The sequence below is a fragment of the Manis javanica genome, chromosome 10 (assembly GCF_040802235.1).
Source record: "Manis javanica isolate MJ-LG chromosome 10, MJ_LKY, whole genome shotgun sequence".
NCBI lineage: Eukaryota > Metazoa > Chordata > Mammalia > Pholidota > Manidae > Manis > Manis javanica.
The window spans coordinates 61,561,203-61,580,040 of record NC_133165.1 but is presented as its reverse complement, the minus strand read 5'-3'; the positions used below and the strand labels follow the sequence as shown (position 1 = coordinate 61,580,040).

The window sequence follows — 18,838 nt, the reverse complement described above, 5'->3', positions numbered from 1 at the left end:
ACATGAGCTCGTCTCTGCCTTTGGGCGTTTGCTCCTGTGCCTGAAACACCCTCACACATAGCCGCTGTCTCTGCTCTCAACTGTGGAACTGCGGCCATGGCCTCAGTTTGCTATTTTCTTAGAAAAGTTGCTGCTGACTACCTAAATAGCTCCTCTGGTCATGAGTTACACTGCTACCTGATGCTGTTTACAGATAACTTCTGTGATAAAATCTAAATCTTCACCACAGCATACAGCTCCAAGACTGGAGAATGTGTCAACACTTAAAACAGCACTTGGAACTGCAGATGGAGCCCATTCCAAATCTCACCTGCAAACCCAAATGTGTTTTGATGCGTGCTGGCCACATGGAAGGGAGAGGGTGTGCTCTGGCCAGCTGCACCCAGGGAGTTCTGATGCAGGCGTCCCCAGAAAGGGTTCTTGCCACCAGTTCTTCCACTCTGTCCTGCTGCAGAGCCGAGTATCCCAGTGGCGGATCTGCTGTGGAGTGCAGCCATGCTCATCCCAAAGCCCTCACTGCCAGTGGGGCCTGCTGACAGCCCGGATGTGAAGGGCGATGAGATGGTGCTGCCAAACACCGATGTACTGGTCCCACAGCTGGTGGTCAGGGTCACAGCTCCAAAACCTGAGGTGATGCCTGCAAAAAAGGAGGAAACATGGATCATTGTCTAACCCCATACAGAAAAATAAATTAGAAATGGATCAAACTCCTGAATGTAAGCCATGAAAACATAAAACTCTTAGAGAAAGACAGGCAAAAATCTCTTGGACAGAAACATGAGTGACTTCTCCATGAATATATCTCCTCAGGCAAGGGAAAGAAAAGCAAAAATGAAAAAATGGGACTATATCAAGCTTAAAAGCTTCTGTACAGTAAAGGGCACCATCAACAGAACAAAAGGGCATCCTACAGTATGGGAGAATATATTCATAAATGACAGATCTGATAAAGGGTTGACACCCAAAATATATAAAGTGCTAACACACCACAACAAACAAAAAGCAAATAATCCAATTAAAAAGGAGGTAGAGTACACAAAAAGAGCCTCAGTAAATTCAAAATGATTGAAATTCTACCAACCAACTTCTCAGACCACAAAGGTATAAAACTAGAACTAAATTGTACAAAGAAAGCAAAAAGGCCTACAACCATTGGAGTCTGAACAACATGCTCCTAAATAGTCAATGGATCAATGACTAAATTAAACCAGAGATCGAGCAGTATATGGAAACCAGTGACAACAACAATACAAAGCCCCAACTTCTGTGGGACACAGTGAAAGCAGTCTTAAGTTGAAAATATGTAGCAATCCAGGCTTACATAAAGAAGGAAGAACAATCCCAAATACATAGTCTAAAGTCACAATTATTCAAATTAGAAAAAGAAATGAGGCCTAAAGTCACCAGAAGGTGGGACATAATAAAGATCAGAGAAGAAATAAATAAAATTGAGAAGAATAAAACAATAGAAAAAATCAATGAAACCAAAAGCTGGTTCTTTGAGAAAATAAAGAAAATAGATAAGCCTCTAGCCAGACTTATTATGAGAAAAAGAGAATCAACACACATCAACAGAATCAGAAAGAAGAAAGGAAAAATCATGACAGACCCCAAAGAAATACAAAGAATTATTATAGTATACTATGAAAACCTATATGCTAACAAGCTGGAAAACCTAGAAGAAATGGACAACTTTCTAGAAAAATACAACCTTCCAAGACTGACCAAGGAAGAAACACAAAATTTAAACAAACCAATTACAAGCAAAGAAATTGAAGTGGTAATCGAAAAACTACCCAAGAACAAAATCCCCGCACCAGATGGATTTACCTCAGAATTTTATCAGACATACAGAGAAGACAATACCCATTCTCCTTAAAGTTTTCCAAAAAATAGAAGAGGAGGCAACACTCCCAAACTCATTCTATAAAGCCAACATCACCCTAATACCAAAACCAGGCAAAGACCCCACCAAAAAAGAAAACTACAGACCAATATCCCTGAAGAACATAGATGCAACAACACTCAACAAAATATTAACAAACCGAATTCAGAAATACATCAAAAGGATCATACACCATGACCAAGTAGGATTCATCCCAGGAATGCAAGGATGGTACAACATTCGAAAATCCATCAATATCATCCACCACATGAACCAAAAGAAGGACAAAAACCACATGATCATCTCCATAGATGCTGAAAAAGCATTCGACAAAATTCAACATCCATTCATGATAAAAACTCTCAACATAATGGGTATAGAGGGCAAGCACCTCAATATAACAAAGGTCATATGTGATAAACCCACACCTAACATCATACTGAACAGCGAGAAGCTGAAAGCTTTTCCTCTGAGATCGGGAACAAGAAAGGGATGCCCACTCTCCCCACTGTTATTTAACATAGTACTGGAGGTCCTAGCTATGGCAATTAGACAAAACAAAGAAATACAAGTAATCCAGATTGGTAAAGAAGAAGTCAAACTGTCACTATTTGCAGATGACATGATACTGTACATAAAAACCCTAAAGACTCCACTCCAAACTACTAGAATTGATATCGGAATACAGCAAAGTTGCAGGATACAAAATTAACACACAGAAAACAGTTCCCAGGAATGTGTTGTTTTAATTTGTCTGATATTCCTCAAACTATTCAAATTCAGTTAGACAATATGCATCATATCATTGATAAGTTTTCACAAATGCCTAGGGTACCTAACTTGTTTTCCTGGTTTCACTGGATATGGCTGGTAATTGTAGGTCTTTTTTTGTTATGTAGCTGTATTTATATTATGTTAATGTGTGTATGCAATTTAATTAGTAATTTGTTAAAAGCTATAGATGCTTATGTTACTCTACAAGAAGATATGTCAAAGAAATAATCAATCTTCCCATGTTTTCTTCCATCTGCTACTTCTATAGTTTTTCTTCTTCCTTCCTAATTACAACCCTTTAGTAGAATTCATGCCTCATATCGAAAATTACCGAGTATCATAATTCTTCCAAGTGGTAAAGATACCTCAAGATAAATGCTGGGCATAGAAGCCACAGGGCATAAATCTTCAAAGAAGTAAACTAACCTTTTCAAACAATATTGCTTCTCTCTCACTTATCAACTTTACATTTCCCTGTATGGCCCTGGAAGATGACTGGTTAGCCAGAGACAGGTAAGATTCCTCAAGGGAGGAACAACCTAAGTCAGGCACAGTCGCAGGGGGGGTCATCAGGTGAGAAATTGGGGATCAACAGAGGTGAGGCTTAGAACCTCACCCCCCCTGTTTTGAGAGAAATCTTCTGCATCCATGGATGTTTTGTTGCCCTTGTCTAGCTTGAATTAATACTTAGTCTATAGGCACAGACTTGATCATCTACATTGCCCTCTTACAGCACTAAATTATGTTTTCTAACTTTATCTTGCATCTACCTATCACTTCAGTATTTCATCAAAAAAATAATAATAATAATAAGGGAGAAATGTGGGATTAACATATAAATCAAGTATAAAAATCAAATAATCATCTGACTTGATTGTTTATAGTTTATGATGCGTGATCAAAACCGAAAGTTTCTGTGCTATGACTGCCCTTGCACTGTTCACCATGTAAAAACTTATTCACTATGTAAGAACTTGTTCACCATGTAAGAACTTGTTCATTATGCTTCAGAAGATTGGAGACTGTTGAGAATTAGGCTTGGGGTGGATTAATGATTGTGCATTGAGTCCCCTATACAGAATTTTATTGTTGTTAACAACCATTTGATCAATAAATATGAGAGATGCTCTCTCAAAATAAATAAGTAAATAAATAAATAAACAAACATCTATAACTTGATTTTACTATGGTAAAAAAAATTAATACACAGAAATCTGTGGCTTTCCTATACACTAACAATGAACCAATAGAAAGAAAAATCAGGAAAACAATTCTATTCACAATTGCATCAAAAAGAATAAAATACACAGGAATAAACCTAACCAAGGAAGTGAAAGACCTATACCCTGAAAACTACAAGACACTCTTAAGAGAAATTAAAGAGGACACTAACAAATGGAAACTCATCCCATGCTCCTGGCTAGGAAGAATTAATATTGTCAAAATGACCATCCTGCCTGAAGCAATATACAGATTTGATGCAATCCTTATCAATTACCAACAGCATTCTTCAACAAACTGGAACAAATAGTTCAAAAATTCATATGGAAACACTAAAGACCCGGAATAGCCAAAGCAATCTTGAGAAGGAAGAATAAAGTGGGGGGGATCTTACTCCCCAACATCAAGCTCTACTACAAAGCCACAGTAATCAAGACAGTTTAGTATTGGCACAAGAATAGAGCCACATACCAGTGGAACAGCATTGAGACTCCAGACATTAACCCAAATATATATGGTCAATTAATATAAGATAAAGGAGCCATGGACATACAATGAGGAAATTACAGTCTCTTCAACAGATGGTGCTGTAAAATTGGACAGCTACATGTAAGAGAATGAAACTGGATTGCTGTCTAACCCCATACACAAAAGTAAATCCATAATGAATCAAAGACCTGAATGTAAGTCATGAAACCATAAAACTCTTAGGAAAAAACATAGGCAAAAATCTCTTAGACATAAACATGAGCCACTTCTCCATGAACATATCTCCCCAGGCAAGGGAAACAAAACAAAAATGAACAAGAGGGACTATATCCAGCTGAAAAGCTTCTGTAAAGCAAAGGACACCATCAATAGAACAAAAATTACCCTACAGTATAGAATATATTCATAAATAACATATCCAATAAAGGCTTGACATCTAAAATGTATAAAGAGCTCACACAACTCAACAAACAAAAAGCAAAAAATCCAATTAAAAAATGGGCAATGGAGCTGAACAGACAGTTCTCCAAAGAAGAAATTCAGATAGCCAACAGACACATGAAAAGATGTGTTTCTCTGATCACTAGTTATCAGAGAAATGCAAATTAAAACCACAATGAGATAACCACACGAATAAGGATGGTGACTGTCCAAAAGACCAAAAGAAATGTTGGCGAGGTTCTGAAGAAATGGGAAACCTTTTACACTGCTGGTGGGAATGCAAATTAGTTCAACCATTATGGAAAGCAGTATGGAGGTTCCTCAAAAAGATCAAAATAAAAATGCCATTTGACCCAGGAATTCCACTTTTAGTAATTTACCCTACGAATGTAGAAGCCCAGTTTGAAAAAGACAGATGTACCCCAATGTTTATTGCAGCACTATTTACAACAGCTAAGAAATTGAAGCAACCTAAGTGTCCATAAGTAGATGAACTGATAAAGAAGATGTGGTACATATACACAATGGAATATTATTCAGCCATAAGAAGAAAACAAATCCTACCATTTGCAACAACATGGACAGAGCTAGAGGGTATTATCATCAGTGATATAAGCCAGGTGGAGAAAGATGAGTACCAAATGATTTCACTCATCTCTGGAGTATAAGAACAAAGGAAAAATAGAAGGAACAAAAGAGCAGCAGAATCACAGAACCCAAGAAAGGACTAACAGTTACCAAATAGAAAGGGACTGGGGAGGATACGTGGAAAGGGAGGGAGAAGGGGTGGAAGCAGAAAGGGGGCCTTATGATTAACATGTATAATGTGGGGGGGGCATGGGGAGTGATGTGCAACACATAGTAGACAAGTAGTGATTTTGCAGCATCTTACTACACTGATGAACAGTGACTAATGGGGTATGTGGGGGGGAATTGGTGAAGGGGGAAGTCTAGTAAACATAATGTTCCTCAAGTAATTGTAGATTAATGATACCACAAAATAAAAACATAGGAGGAAACAGCTGTGGTGCTGCCAAAGGCTGGCTGGGTGCTGCAGATGGTGCCAAAAAGAGAGGCTGTGGGTTTCAACCCACGAAAACCTGACCACACAGTGCTGCCAAAGGCTGGCTGGGGTGGGGCCAGGGCTGCTGAGCTTCCAAAAGGAGAGGAGCTGCTGAAGCTGGGGGCCAGTGCTGGCTGGCAGTCCCCATCTGCTGTCCATCAGTGGCCCCAAATGTATGCTGTGGGGTGACTCCGGGATAGGATGGGACGGGGGGCCTGGTGCTGGAACCAAAGGGAATGTTGAAGGCTGGGGTGATAGTGCTGCTAAATGTCAGTGCAGACTGACTCGGGGTGATGGAGGTGAGGTTGTGAGGGTGCCACTGAAGCCACCGAAACTGGTGGTGCTGCTGCCAGCAGCTGTCTGGATGGCGCCGGGCTGTGACTGGCCGAAGGTGATGGCTGTTGTTGGAGCAGGTGTGGCCAGAGCCTGGCCAAACTGGAGTATGGAGCCCATGGCTGGGCAGAGCTGGCAGCAGAGGCAAGGGGGGACCCAAAGAGGACAGGCTGGGCAGTGGAAGCAGTGGGGCTGGTCATGCTGTTCACAGTGCTGGTCACACTGCTCACACCAAAGCCAAAGACAGGCTTCCGGGCTGAGTCTGCGGCTGTGCCGGTGGTGGTTCCTCAAGCTGCTGCTGAGGGGACACTGACACTGGCCAGGCCAGGGAACAGAGGGGCATTCGTGCTAGTGCCTGAAGTAGTTGTCTGAAGGAGGAAGGAGTTGACAAGGGCAAAGATGTAGGTAGCCCTGTGCTGCTAAAAACAGGACTGAAAGTGAGGGCAGTCTGCTGGTAGTTGGGGTGTGGGCAGAGCTGGAAGATGCCTCTGTTGTGACATGGGAATGGCTGGATGGCACAGGACTCTCCTTCCCACTTTTAGGTGAAGCCACAAAGATGAGCTTGAACATGGGACGTGCTGAAGACACAGCAGGAGCTGCCAAGGCAGAAGGGTTAGCAGGTGGGCTGCTCAGCATTCCAAAGAGAACACTGGGCTTCAGGGTGGGGCCTGGGGCAGGCTGGGCCTGGGGTTTGGCAGATGTCTCAGCCTGAGAGGCTGGAGGTGACTTGGTGGCCTCACTGGCTGGTATTGCGGGAGAGGCAGGGGTCAGCCCCGAGAAAGGGGCTGTGTATCTGGAGTCTGGGGAGGGGCCGGGGAGCGGCCCTGGCTGTGAAGAGCCAAGAGGGCCCAGAAGGCCAGGTGTCTGCAGGGGCGAACGGGCCATGGGCATGGCTGTTAGGCAGGGAAATACATATGAGTGGGGTGGAAAGAGTATAGGGTCAGCAAAGCCCCCTAGAAAGGACTCGGTTAACCAGTTAAATCTAGAAATCCAGAAAAGATTCAGAGTTAGTGAGTTAATCAGTTAAAGCTCAAAAGGTCAAGAGAAACTTGGCCTTGAAGGTTTGAATATTCCCCAGATAAAAGTATCTGAGCACAGCCCATGTCTTCATTGTGTTCATTAGATCATTGTATGATTTTTTCTAGCCTGCTAAAAGGCCTACCTATAAACAGCAAAGACAGGAAGATCCCACCTTAAAGCCAAAATTGTATTTAAAAAAAAAAGACTAGGAATTTTCAGAAGATAGATTCTTAACATATTCTTTAGCAAACAAATAACTCTGCCCACCTTGGAGGAAAGGCAGACAGTCTTGATAAGCTAATTTTGCAGAATTACCTAGAGGACTGATGAGTAACTTAATGTCTCATCAAAGATACTTGAGACCACTTAACAAGCGCACACCCTAGCCCTCTGTCACATTCCTGAAAAATCCTTAAAAGAGGGAGCCCCCAACCTTTCACTGTGCTCCTATGTGAGGTCACCCGCACTTTCTAAGTGCGTAACCTTTTAACTTTAAACTCCCTCTTTTCAACCTTTCAGGGTGCTGCACTCCTCTCTCTGAGGTCACCTGCATTTCCTAAGTGCATAACTTCAACTCTTCCCAACCTTTCAGGGCACTCCTCTCTCTGAAGTCACCCACAGTTTCTAAGTGTGTGACCTTTTAATCTTAAACTCTTTCTCTCCAACCTTTCAGGGCACTCCTCCCTCTCTGAGGTCACCTGCACTTCTTTCTGGCCAAGTAACTAAATAAAACTGTTACTGTGCTTCACTACTGTGTCTCTGCCCTTCAATTCTTTATCACAGCAGGGACAAGAACAGAGGAAAATACACAATGCCTCCCACCCAACATTGCCACTGCAGCAGATTCTAGGAAGAAGAACAGAAAATGTCAACTATGGTATCTCAAACGTGATGGTATTTGGTGCTCTAGAAGGCTTGCTGGGCCAGGGATCCAGGAGTGAACAAATATGACTCTGGGAACCATCTCTGGAGAGTGAAATTAACCCATATTCCTTACCAGTCTTATCCTCGAAGATCCTCTTCAGCCACTGTGACTGAGCTTGCTTCTCCTGGTAATACTCTTTGACCGTGATCGAGTGGCCGATCCAGGGAGCTGGAGGCTACCAAGAGAAAAAGGAGAAGCCAAGCCAGTCAGAAGGAAGTGAAAGAAACTTGTACTGACCCTTCCATTCTTGAGACGCAGGGGAGCCAGACTGGCATGGGCACAGGTGGGTGGACAGACCATACCAAGATCAGTGGGATCCCTCGCCTGGAGGGCACCAGGGAAAACTTGCATCTATCTGCGTGGCTGGGAGCTGCTGGGTGTCGCTGGAGAATCCCAGGAGTTCTGCTCCCTACATGTGGTTGTATCTGCAAATAAAGTATCAGACTTACTTTCTTCCTGCTTTCTTCCAGAAATGGAGAGGTTTGTCTATCCAGCCTAGTTTTTAATACTGAACTTTCACTAGGTGTCTCTGAGATTCTATCTTCTATGGTTTGGGCTCTTGGCTGGTGTTGGCAAGATTATTTCTAACAGTCAAGACGACGTGAAGTGGTCATTGCTCCAAATGTGTGCACATGGTTGCTTACTGGACAGAAATTGCCTGGTCTGCTCAGATTCCCCCACCTAGGCTTACCTTACCCCAAACCCCCCAGGTGGCCTGGGTTATGCTATACAAGTCTGGCCAACCTTTCTTTCTTACCAGACCATAAACCCCGAAGGACAGGAACATCTCTCTCTGTAACTACCAAGCCCCACACAAATCAAGGCTCAGTGCATGTTTCCAGTGGGTTGTGGTCCATGTGCCCTCCATACACTACTGCCAACACATGCCACACGTTCATCAACTTACCCTGTTCTCCCTGGGACTCCTTGTCTACCGGTGGAGCAGAAGAGCCAGATCCCTGAGGACCGTCCTCTTCTCTGTAGGAGGAAGAGGCACAATTAAGTTTAAAAAAGCACTGGATAACTTCTTACACCCTCCTAAATACCAACTAACCAAAGTCTAGAACAACCAAGACTAAGATCTCAGTGTGTCAAGACAACAAAAAGAAGCAAAGAAAATTCCTAAAGAAATGAAGGGAGGCAGTTCACAGAAGCCATAGAGACACCCTTGTCTTAAAACAAGCAGAAAACAATCTTCAGAACCTTACATACAACCTGCCAAGTTTCTGAGAGTCCTAGTCACACCTCTATCTCTAAGAAAGCGGCATTCTATTCGGGCACCTAGGGGGTTAGCTGGGGTCTAGAATGTGAAGCCTGCTGCTCACCCCCATCAGTCACTCTGTCCCATGCAAGCCCTTCCCCTTATGCCCCAGCCCCTCACGCTGCAGCATGATGGGGAGCAGAGGCCAGTGTGGTCACACTGTGTGATGACTGCAAGAGATGAGAGCGATTCAGAGCGGCACCGTCTCTGCCCTTTAGATGTGAACCGTTTTGATTCTCCAAATCGGAGTCTCAGAAAGCCTAAGAGCCAAGTAAATTTCCCTCCTTCCTCACCCTCTCATTAATCCACACAGCAAATCACCAATTACCTTATTTTATTTTCTGGCCTCTCTGGTGTCTGTGAGCGGGATGAGGCTGGGCTGGAGAAGGGTGAGGCACTGGGACGCCTCTTCCAGAGCTAAAAGCCAAACACAAGTCATGTGACTGACCCTTGGGAATAACATAGGATCTGAGCTTCAACATAATTCTGTGGCTCTAATCCATCACTGTATATAAAGTCTCCTTTTCAAGTGACTAAAAAAACATTTGTTTGTGAAGTGGGGCTTCTGAAAAGTGAGTCAATTGCCAGTATTTGAAAGGGCTGTCACTGGCCAAAGTTGGCAAAGTTGCATCAGAAAGAGCAGCTACACTATACTGAGGATCATGAAAAATTTATAAAATATCATCAGTTCATAAAGATAACACAGTAAGAATCATACTGGTCACCTTTGGAGTTAACTACGGCATCAGTGCCTGCTTATTATCCTGCCACTCCTATAGATAGGGTTTGTTCTTCTATCTAGAATTACACAGACCTTCAGTTAACAAATGCAGAGGGAAGGACAGAATTAGAACATCACCATTTTGCCACAATGGACATAGACAAAGGTGATAAATGGCTGCTAAAATCAGCAGGTGAAAAGCTCATAGGAACAATAAAGTGAAGGATCAGACTGACACCTGAGCCCAGTGGGAGGCAACCACACAGCACGTGCTCCCGATGTGATGTGATCAGAAGTGCACAGCAGCACCTCTGCCCAAATCATTGAACTTGAAACTCATCAAGTCTCAGGAGCCAACTGCCCATTTACAAGGAAACATAGGGATAGAGTACTTGTCAAAATGGCACCATGATGAAAACAAAATCCAGAATGTAGTAAATTCTATAGAACATAATGACTCAGACTTTTCAAAAGTAAGAAAATGCGTAGTAGTAGTACCGTTAATTGAGTCTAAGAGAGGCCTCACGTCCCCACTGCGGGGGAGGGCGCGCGCGGCCGCCGCCCCAGCCCATGTGCTCCGCGCCTGCGGCGGCGGCGGCGGCGGCGGTAGCGGCCGCGGGGGAATCCTGACAGCTGGAGGCCACCGGGGGCCGCTGGCCGCGCAGGGCCCGGAGCGCCCGGGGGAGGCGGCGCTGTAAGGACGGCGACCTGCCGCCTGAAGCTCCTCGGGCAGGCCGAGGCGCTGGGAGCCAGGGCCCGGTACCGGGTGAAGCCGGCATCCTGGCGGGGCCCGCGCACCCCGGGGCCGTGTCTGTCGCTTCCCAGGACCGCGGAGGGGTTCTGCCACCTCGGGGAGCTCGCCGGGCCGGCCGGCCTGAGCAGCGCGCCTGGGGAGGCAGAGGCCCCGGTGCACGCGAGCCTCCCGTGGTCGACCCCGCAGCTGCCCGTGACACGGGGCGGCTTCCCGCGCGGCTGCGTGGCGGGCCGTGGGAACGCAGGCTCCGCCCCGGGGGCGCCTACGGGCGGTGGAGTGCGCGTCCCTCGCTCCGCCCACCACCGGCACCCCAGAGCCCCGCCCCCGGCGCGGAGCTCCGAGCATCCTCCATCATCAGCCCAGGCCTTTAAAAAAGTTTATTATTTTTACCCTGCCTGCTTGTTAGGCCATCAGATACAACCTTGTATAATGCTAAGTCTGAAGCTCTGAGTGTGAATTAAGTCCCCTGAAATGTAAATTTCGGTACTTATTTTGGTGGCATTTCTTGAATGCGTACTATGGACAGTGTAGATGCATGAACACTTTACATGTACTGCCTCACAACTATCTTATGAAGTAGGTCAAAATCATTATTTCCATAAGTGTACAACCTTACCTTTAGATTTTTTGTTACATATATTAATTAAATACCTTTAATGCTCAAAAAAAAAAGAGTATAAGAGACATGTGAACCAAACGCAATGAGTTGATTTTTGGTCCCTGATGCAAAGTAACTGTAATAAGACAGGGAGGGTAAGAAGGGCAAATTGGAGTGATAATAACTAACATTAAGTCATTATTATTCAGAGGAATAGAGGCATTGTGGTTATTAATGTTCAAAAAGTTTAAAAAACACACTGAAGTACCTGCAGGTGAAACAATGTGTTCGTACTTTAAAACACAAGAGGAAAACCAGTTTGGGGTGGGGGTGTTGATGGATCAGGACTGACAAAACACTGTTAACTGCTGGAGCCACATGGAGGTTCATTATGATATTTTTCCTTCCTTTTGTGTATGTGTGACATTTGACGTAAAATTGTAAGAAGGGGCAATGACTATGTATGTCAGGTCTGTTGTGACCACTGATTGAGGAAATGTGTGTACAGTGCTCAGCAGAGGGCCTAGTGCAGAATAGATCCAGGTAAAGCTTCGTACCATTATGCTCTGCGTTGCCATAACTGCTTGGCCAGGGCCTTCATCTCCTATATTTGTCATTTATCATTCATGTGTCATTTATATTACTCTAAGAGCCTTCTGTATGAATGAAAACTTATGTCAAATTCTTTCTCCTCTCAAAAACCTCCACGCATGTGTTACTTTTTTTCTAGCTCCTATATATTGGGTGCCTGCTTACTGACAAGCGTACTGTAATGGGTGCTTTTCAAACATTACCTTCAATCTTTACAACAATCCTTTAGAGATGAGAAAAAGAGTTTAAGTCATTTACCTGCCCAAGAGTCTATAGCTACTAAGTGCCAAAGCCAAGATTTGAACCCAAGTCATTCTGATAGCAAAACTTGATCTGTTCTCCAGTATACACTACATCCTTTCTAAAAATAATTATAACCACTTATTTTTAAAACTTTCATTAAACTCCCAGTGCCTAGAGGATGAATTTATGACCCAATGCAATTCAGACTCAATTTACCTTTTTAATCAAATTAGTACCATTTTTTGAATTATTCATCCTCTGTCTATTTATAATAATGGCCTCTGTCTTGTATCAGGTTTCCACATAGGCATTCTGGGCTTTCTAGTTTGTTCCACTGGTCCATAGCGATCATTCAAGGGTTGGTAACTGCTGTTAGCTTAGAGGTGATCTCAGCATCTGACAGAAGGTGGCTAGTAAACACTGCATAATCAACTAATAAATGCAAAGAACCCAATTCTGCCACACCACCAGGTGCATGTACCTGAGAGATGCCTCCAGTAGAAGTGTAGGAACTGGTAATGGCATTGCGGCTGAACATACGGATGCCACATGCGCACGTGCCCTTCAAGCAGCTCACAGCAGAGGTGCGGGTTCTCTTGCAGCTCGCCATCTGAGCTCTGGGAACTGAGGCCTCTCTTCAGAGGCCCAGGCCTAACAGGGAAATAAAAGGGGAAAACACAGATGTGCTACTGAAAGACACCAACATTATTTTAAGGCATCATCCACGGTCACAAAATCATTCTAACACAATGGAAAAGGATAATGTTGTTAATTTTACTGTTAGTTCAGCTAAACATGTCTCACAAAGTCAGAAAGGGAAAGCTCAGTATTTAAAAAATTAAAAGTATGATTCTACTTATATATACTCTAGGAAACGCACACAAATCTATAGTGACAGAATGGGGACCAATGGATGCCTGGCAACAGGGACAGGATGAGAAGGAGATTTTAAGGCTTCACCAAGGGGCAAGGGGAAACTTCTGGCAGTGATGGTGATGTTCATTATCATGACTGTGGTGATGGTTTCATGGGTGTGAAATTTAGACAAAATAGTTATTGTGGCAAGTTACTCAAAATGTTCCTCTCTGATTTCAAAGAGGAAAGTTTATAGGACAATAATTCTGATAAGGATACATGTTAAAATTGATCAAATGGTACACTTCAAAGAGGCAAGTTTATTTATGTCAATTATACCTCAATAAAGGTGTTAAAAAAAGTTTAGGAGGAACCAACCACTTTTTCTAAGATTCAAACTGAAACAGAAATTCCCTAAACATCTTTCCTGTGAAATAGTCATCCAACCTTTGTGACAGCACAGACAGCTCACTGTCTCCTGGCTGACGAATGTCAACCACAGAGCAGTTTATCCCTGCACTAGATGCAAGCATACTTTCTCTTTCACTTACTTCACCTATGGATCCCATCTGGAGCCAAGCCAAGGCAATTGTCCTCCTCTCATGTGGTAGTCCTTCAGATTTTTGCAGGCCATTATCCTTCCCTCCCTCATTTCTTTACACCCCTGAGGTTTTTCTCCTCTGGGCTAGTGTTTATGTTCCTTTAGAAGCCCCTCACCCACCACCACCCGGGACATCTTGAGTTGCTTCACTCTCTCGCAGTGAATTTCGGTCTGTGTCTGCCTCCTCTTGCAGAGCAGCACAGCCAACCAGCCCTCCGTGGACAGCAGGACTAAGGCATTAGGACCACCGCTGACCGGCCTCCTCCTGGTCTTTGTTCTTCTGTCATCCCAGAGGAGGAGCATGTTAAGCTTTTCTGGCAGCCATATCATAGCGCTGACTCAATTTAAATATGTAACTTAACCCAAGCCTTTTCACACACATTTCCAGCCTCTTTCCCTCCCAGCCAATTCTTCCTCAAATATAATTAAGCTAAAAGGCAGAAATGTCACATTTTTCTTAAATTTTGTACTGCTGCATTCAATCCATTGCACAAACCTTGTGATCTTTTTGTTACATACTTGGTTATTCAGTGTATCTACAAACCCTCTTAGCCTTAGCATATTTTATGCATATTAAAGAAAAATAGTAAAAGGAATTAGACATAATAGTTATTGTGGCAAGTTACTCAAAATGTTCCTCTCTGATTTCAAAGAGGAAAACTTATAGGTCAATAAGTCTGATAATGACCCCTTCCTAAACAGGAAATCTCATCCAGATGGATTCTCACTTACTCAGGCACAAAAGCAGCAGGGACTCCATTGGCCACCTTGGGCTTAAAAGCTGAATGGCCACTCCCACTGCTGTCATGGCACCTGTGACAAATCGCAAACTCTCAGTTAGATGATACGACCTCTCCTTTAAAGCATACTCTCATATTCCTGGGATCTTATACTCTTTCTACAGAACATAGGTTCATGTAGACAAGAAAAAGTTGCCTCAGATCTCAAGGATTCAGGAAGGTCAATTTATTCTAGGACTGTCCTAATCTAATAAGAAAAGTATAAAAATGCATCAAGACCTTTTGAACTATTCAGGTGTACTGATTATTTGCTAACTTCTCACCAAAGCACTGCAATCACAAATTTAATATCCTACCATCTGTAAACTAAAGACAAAAAAACACTTTAGCGACCCACCTACACACATCCCCCAGTGCTCTCACTTAGTTCAGTTTGTAAGAGAAGAACTTCAAGGGTCACAGATAAGGGCCTGCGCATGGTGCACATAATCACTGCTTATTCCAATTATGGGAAAGACAACACAGAGCCTTCAGTACTGGGGTCTAGACAAATTGCCAACCTGGAGAACATGAGAAACCTGTTTTGACCATAAGAATAGTTATTTTCTCTCTGACCTCCAACACACCATCTCCCTCTGCCACTACTGCTTAGTTGGCTGACATGAGCTCAGACTGCTCACTTGTAAAGCATATCCCTGTATTCATTACCTGATCTTCCAATGTTACTTCCAATCAATCTTCCAATGAACACACTTGCATTTATTAGTATTTCCTTACCTAATGTTACCATCTACAGTATCAAAGATGGCCAGCTGTGAACCTGCAGGTTATGGCTAAGATGGTGTAACTGATTAGGACAATGGTTCTATTTCTCAAATGAAGGGCCCACTGTCTCCTCAGAGCATGTTTCCTTGACCACCTTATATCAGAGCTCCCCCTTTCTCATGACCTTTTTATAGCACTGCTTTTTAAAAATCTTCGTATATTTACAATCTATAATTACCCTGTTTCATTGATTACTCAAGTCCCAGGAGACCTTTGTCCTGCTCAGTGCTCTATCCACAGTCCCTGGAGTAGGCTCTGGAACATGGTGGGTCTTGGTATTTGTTGAATTACAAGAAAATCCTTAACTGACTCCTTGGAAAGCAACAAGCAGTTCTGCAGCTTACTCAGCACCTTCAACTTCCTCTCTTTCCATCAAGGAAACAGACTGCTTGCTCTATTTTCATTACATTTTCAAAAACCAAATAATGAAACTGGTTTTACTCTCATTACTCATAAAGCTACCATACTCCAGTCTTCACTGTTCTTTGCTAAGTATTTCCTTCAGCACAAACATGATACCTAAGCTGATGGTCACTCAAATAACTGACCACCACAAGGGGAAGATTTTCAGCATTCTCTCAAAATAAAATTTAACACATTTATATCAGAAGTAGGAAGCTGATGTGGCCAGTAACTGTTGGCTTTTCTCTAGTACTTATGGAAAAGGTATATTACAAAATGTATGTAACCTGTGCCTAATGAAAGGCATAGCATTAAAGCTCTTGTTACCAAGCTCTTCCATGAAAGCCAAAGAAGGGGCCTTCTGTTCACACACAGGAGGTGGCCTCTGATTCTTTTTGGGAGTGATCTCTCTTTCAACAAATCCCAGGAGCCCATGTGGGAGGCATGTTGAGTACTCTGCAGGGCATGTTACCTTCTTTTGTCCTCCTGCCCAGCAGCAGATGTTTGGTCTTCCTCCTCCTCCACTGTCCTTTTCTTCCTCTTCCAACAGTTGAGGGCAAGCAGAACAGCCTCCTTTGACCACGGGCCTGGGGCATTATGGGTCTGTGCTGCTCTGTAACAGAAAATAGGATTCTAGCATTAAGATATTCTGATTATCATGCTACCTAGCATGAACTTCAGGTGCTGGAAATCAGAAGCTATCCAACAAGCAAAAGGGTACTTTATACACTCACACAAATTGCCCTTAGCTGTTAAAGCTAGTCTTGGGAAAAACTCAAAAAATAATAAACTGCTCAATAACTAGAACTTGAGATTTCTCCTTCACATAAGGAGCTTCTTCCTTCCCTTTCTGTTACAGTTGTTCTGTCAGATGAACAACTGCAGGAGAATAAAGTGGACACACTGGGAGTCTTTTCCTCCAGCAATGCTTACATTGGAAAATGAGCCAGGTTGCTCCCGGGAGGAGCGATCCTCACTGTTGAAGGCCTGCACACCACTCTGGAAATACCACGAGACAGCACATGCTTCCTGTGACGGCCATTCCGGCACAGAGTGGGAAGCACATGGGAATACCGGCTCCGCTGGATTTGGTATCATCTTGGACATGTTATGCCAAAGTGGTGTGGTGAAGTCCCACAGACCCTGTGGAGAATGGGAGACACATCATGGAATCAAAGCAGGTTAAGAATGACAGAAAATTTAAATTCCTTAACAACCATGTGGGTTCAGTTATTTTCCAGAAAGCATAAGTCTCTAAGCAACACAAAACATAGCGTTTTTATGGCAACTTTCCCCATTCCACCTAAGGGCAGGAAGTGGCAGGTACTTAACAGCTCTCCCTGCAATGGATTCAACAACTTTGAGGGGGAAATTGAAAAACTGCCCACATAAGTAAAACTACAGTGGAAGAAAAGTGTGCGTAAGGACGTGCAGGGACAAATTTTACAAGAATCCTTCAATCTCTTATGCCAAGTCATCAGAAATACACACCCAAAGTCAAACAGTTTAAAAATCTGAATGTTCACCTTTTCAAATCAATGTACTTATCAAGGATCTAGTGTTGTCACTGAAGTTTTGAATTTTGTTGTTATCACTCAACTGGGACTAAACGAAAACACAAGTCTTTTAAATCTAATCATCGTTATCAGTCAAGTTATATCCATCGAGGAGGTTTCCTGGATACACCTCTTTGAGCTTGCCTGATACAATTTATTGGTCCAAAAGATAAAAAAGTAACAAAAGTTATTAGAGTACTATATACTATACAGACCATAGGTATTCTTACCTGAAGCAGGGATATTTTAAGTGATTTACCAAGTATTCTGCTAAACCCATACTGTATTAAAGTTCAGAGCTTTAGGAACTGAAAGATTTGCAACATGGATGGGGCTAGAGGGTATTATGCTTAGTGAAATAAACCAGGCGAAGAAAGACAAGTACCAAATGATTTCACTCATCTGTGGAGTATAAGAACAAAGAAAAAATTGAAGGCACAAAACAGCAGCAGACTCACAGAACTGGAGAATGGACTAACAGATACCAAAGGGAAAGGGACTGGGAAGGGTGGGTGGGAAGGGTGGGGGAAGGGGAATAATGGGCATTAGGATCAGCATACATGATGTAGGGGGGCGGGCACGGGGAGGGCAGTATAGCACACAGAGGAGACAAGTAGTGACTGTATAGTATCTCCCTACGCTGATGGACAGTGACTGTAATGGGGTATGAGGGGGGGACTTGATAATGGGGGGAGTCTAGTAACCACAGTGTTGCTCACGTAACTGTACACTAATGATACCAAAAAAAGTTAAAAATTAAAAATAAAAGGAATAGAAAAATGACTCCAAAAAAAGAACTGAAAGAAGGGAACAGTTCTGTCAGCACATCTCAGCAAAGGCTAAAGGGATGCAGGTGGACACCATCAAGGTGCTTGAAGAGGTGAAAAGGGCACAGAACCCGCATAGGACTTAAGAAAAAAAAAACTTTCAAAGTCAAGTCCTCCTCCGTCTGGGGAGGGTCAGTGTGTCTTGCTGGCAATGAGGCCTCCGAAGGAACCCGAGGAAACGAGTGGGTACTGAAGGGGGAACGCGATCGCCGCGGGCCGAGAGAGCCGGCGGGGCGGGCCTTGCAGGGCTTGCGGGGCAGGCGGGCTTCCGAGGAAGACCGGGGGCTGGCTCCAGGCCTCTGGAACGGGGGCAGGCTGTGGGGGGCGGAGCTTGCTAAAAACTCCTCCCATTTGGAAAGATCAGCGAGCCGCCCAGCGCACCTGGGCTAGAGGCGGGAGGGCATTGTTTGCTGGCAGCGCGCGCTCCCAAGTTGCTGGGAGACGGCGTGCGAATGGCAGCTCGGGGGTCGCGGCTCAGGCCCCCCCAGGCCGTGGTGCCCCGCCCCACCCCCAGCCAGCTCAGCCAGTGCGGCCGCCGCGGGCACCAGGTACTCAGCACGAGACCCGTTGGCGAAACAGCGAAAAATAAAAAGGAAAGGAAAAGAAAAGCATTGAAGTCTTTCGTGAAATTCAATTGGTATAATGTGAACTTCTTTTTCTTTTTTTCCTTTTCATTAAGGTATCATTGATATACACTGCTCTGAAGGTTTCAC

The 18,838-nt window shown here is 43.8% G+C and overlaps 1 pseudogene; it reads right to left on the bottom strand.

The window, feature by feature from the left end:
• Nucleotides 1–513: 513 nt before the first annotated feature.
• On the bottom strand, nt 514–16,849 carry LOC108387250 (nuclear envelope pore membrane protein POM 121-like; annotated as a pseudogene).
• Between the last annotated feature and the right edge of the window lie 1,989 nt (nt 16,850–18,838).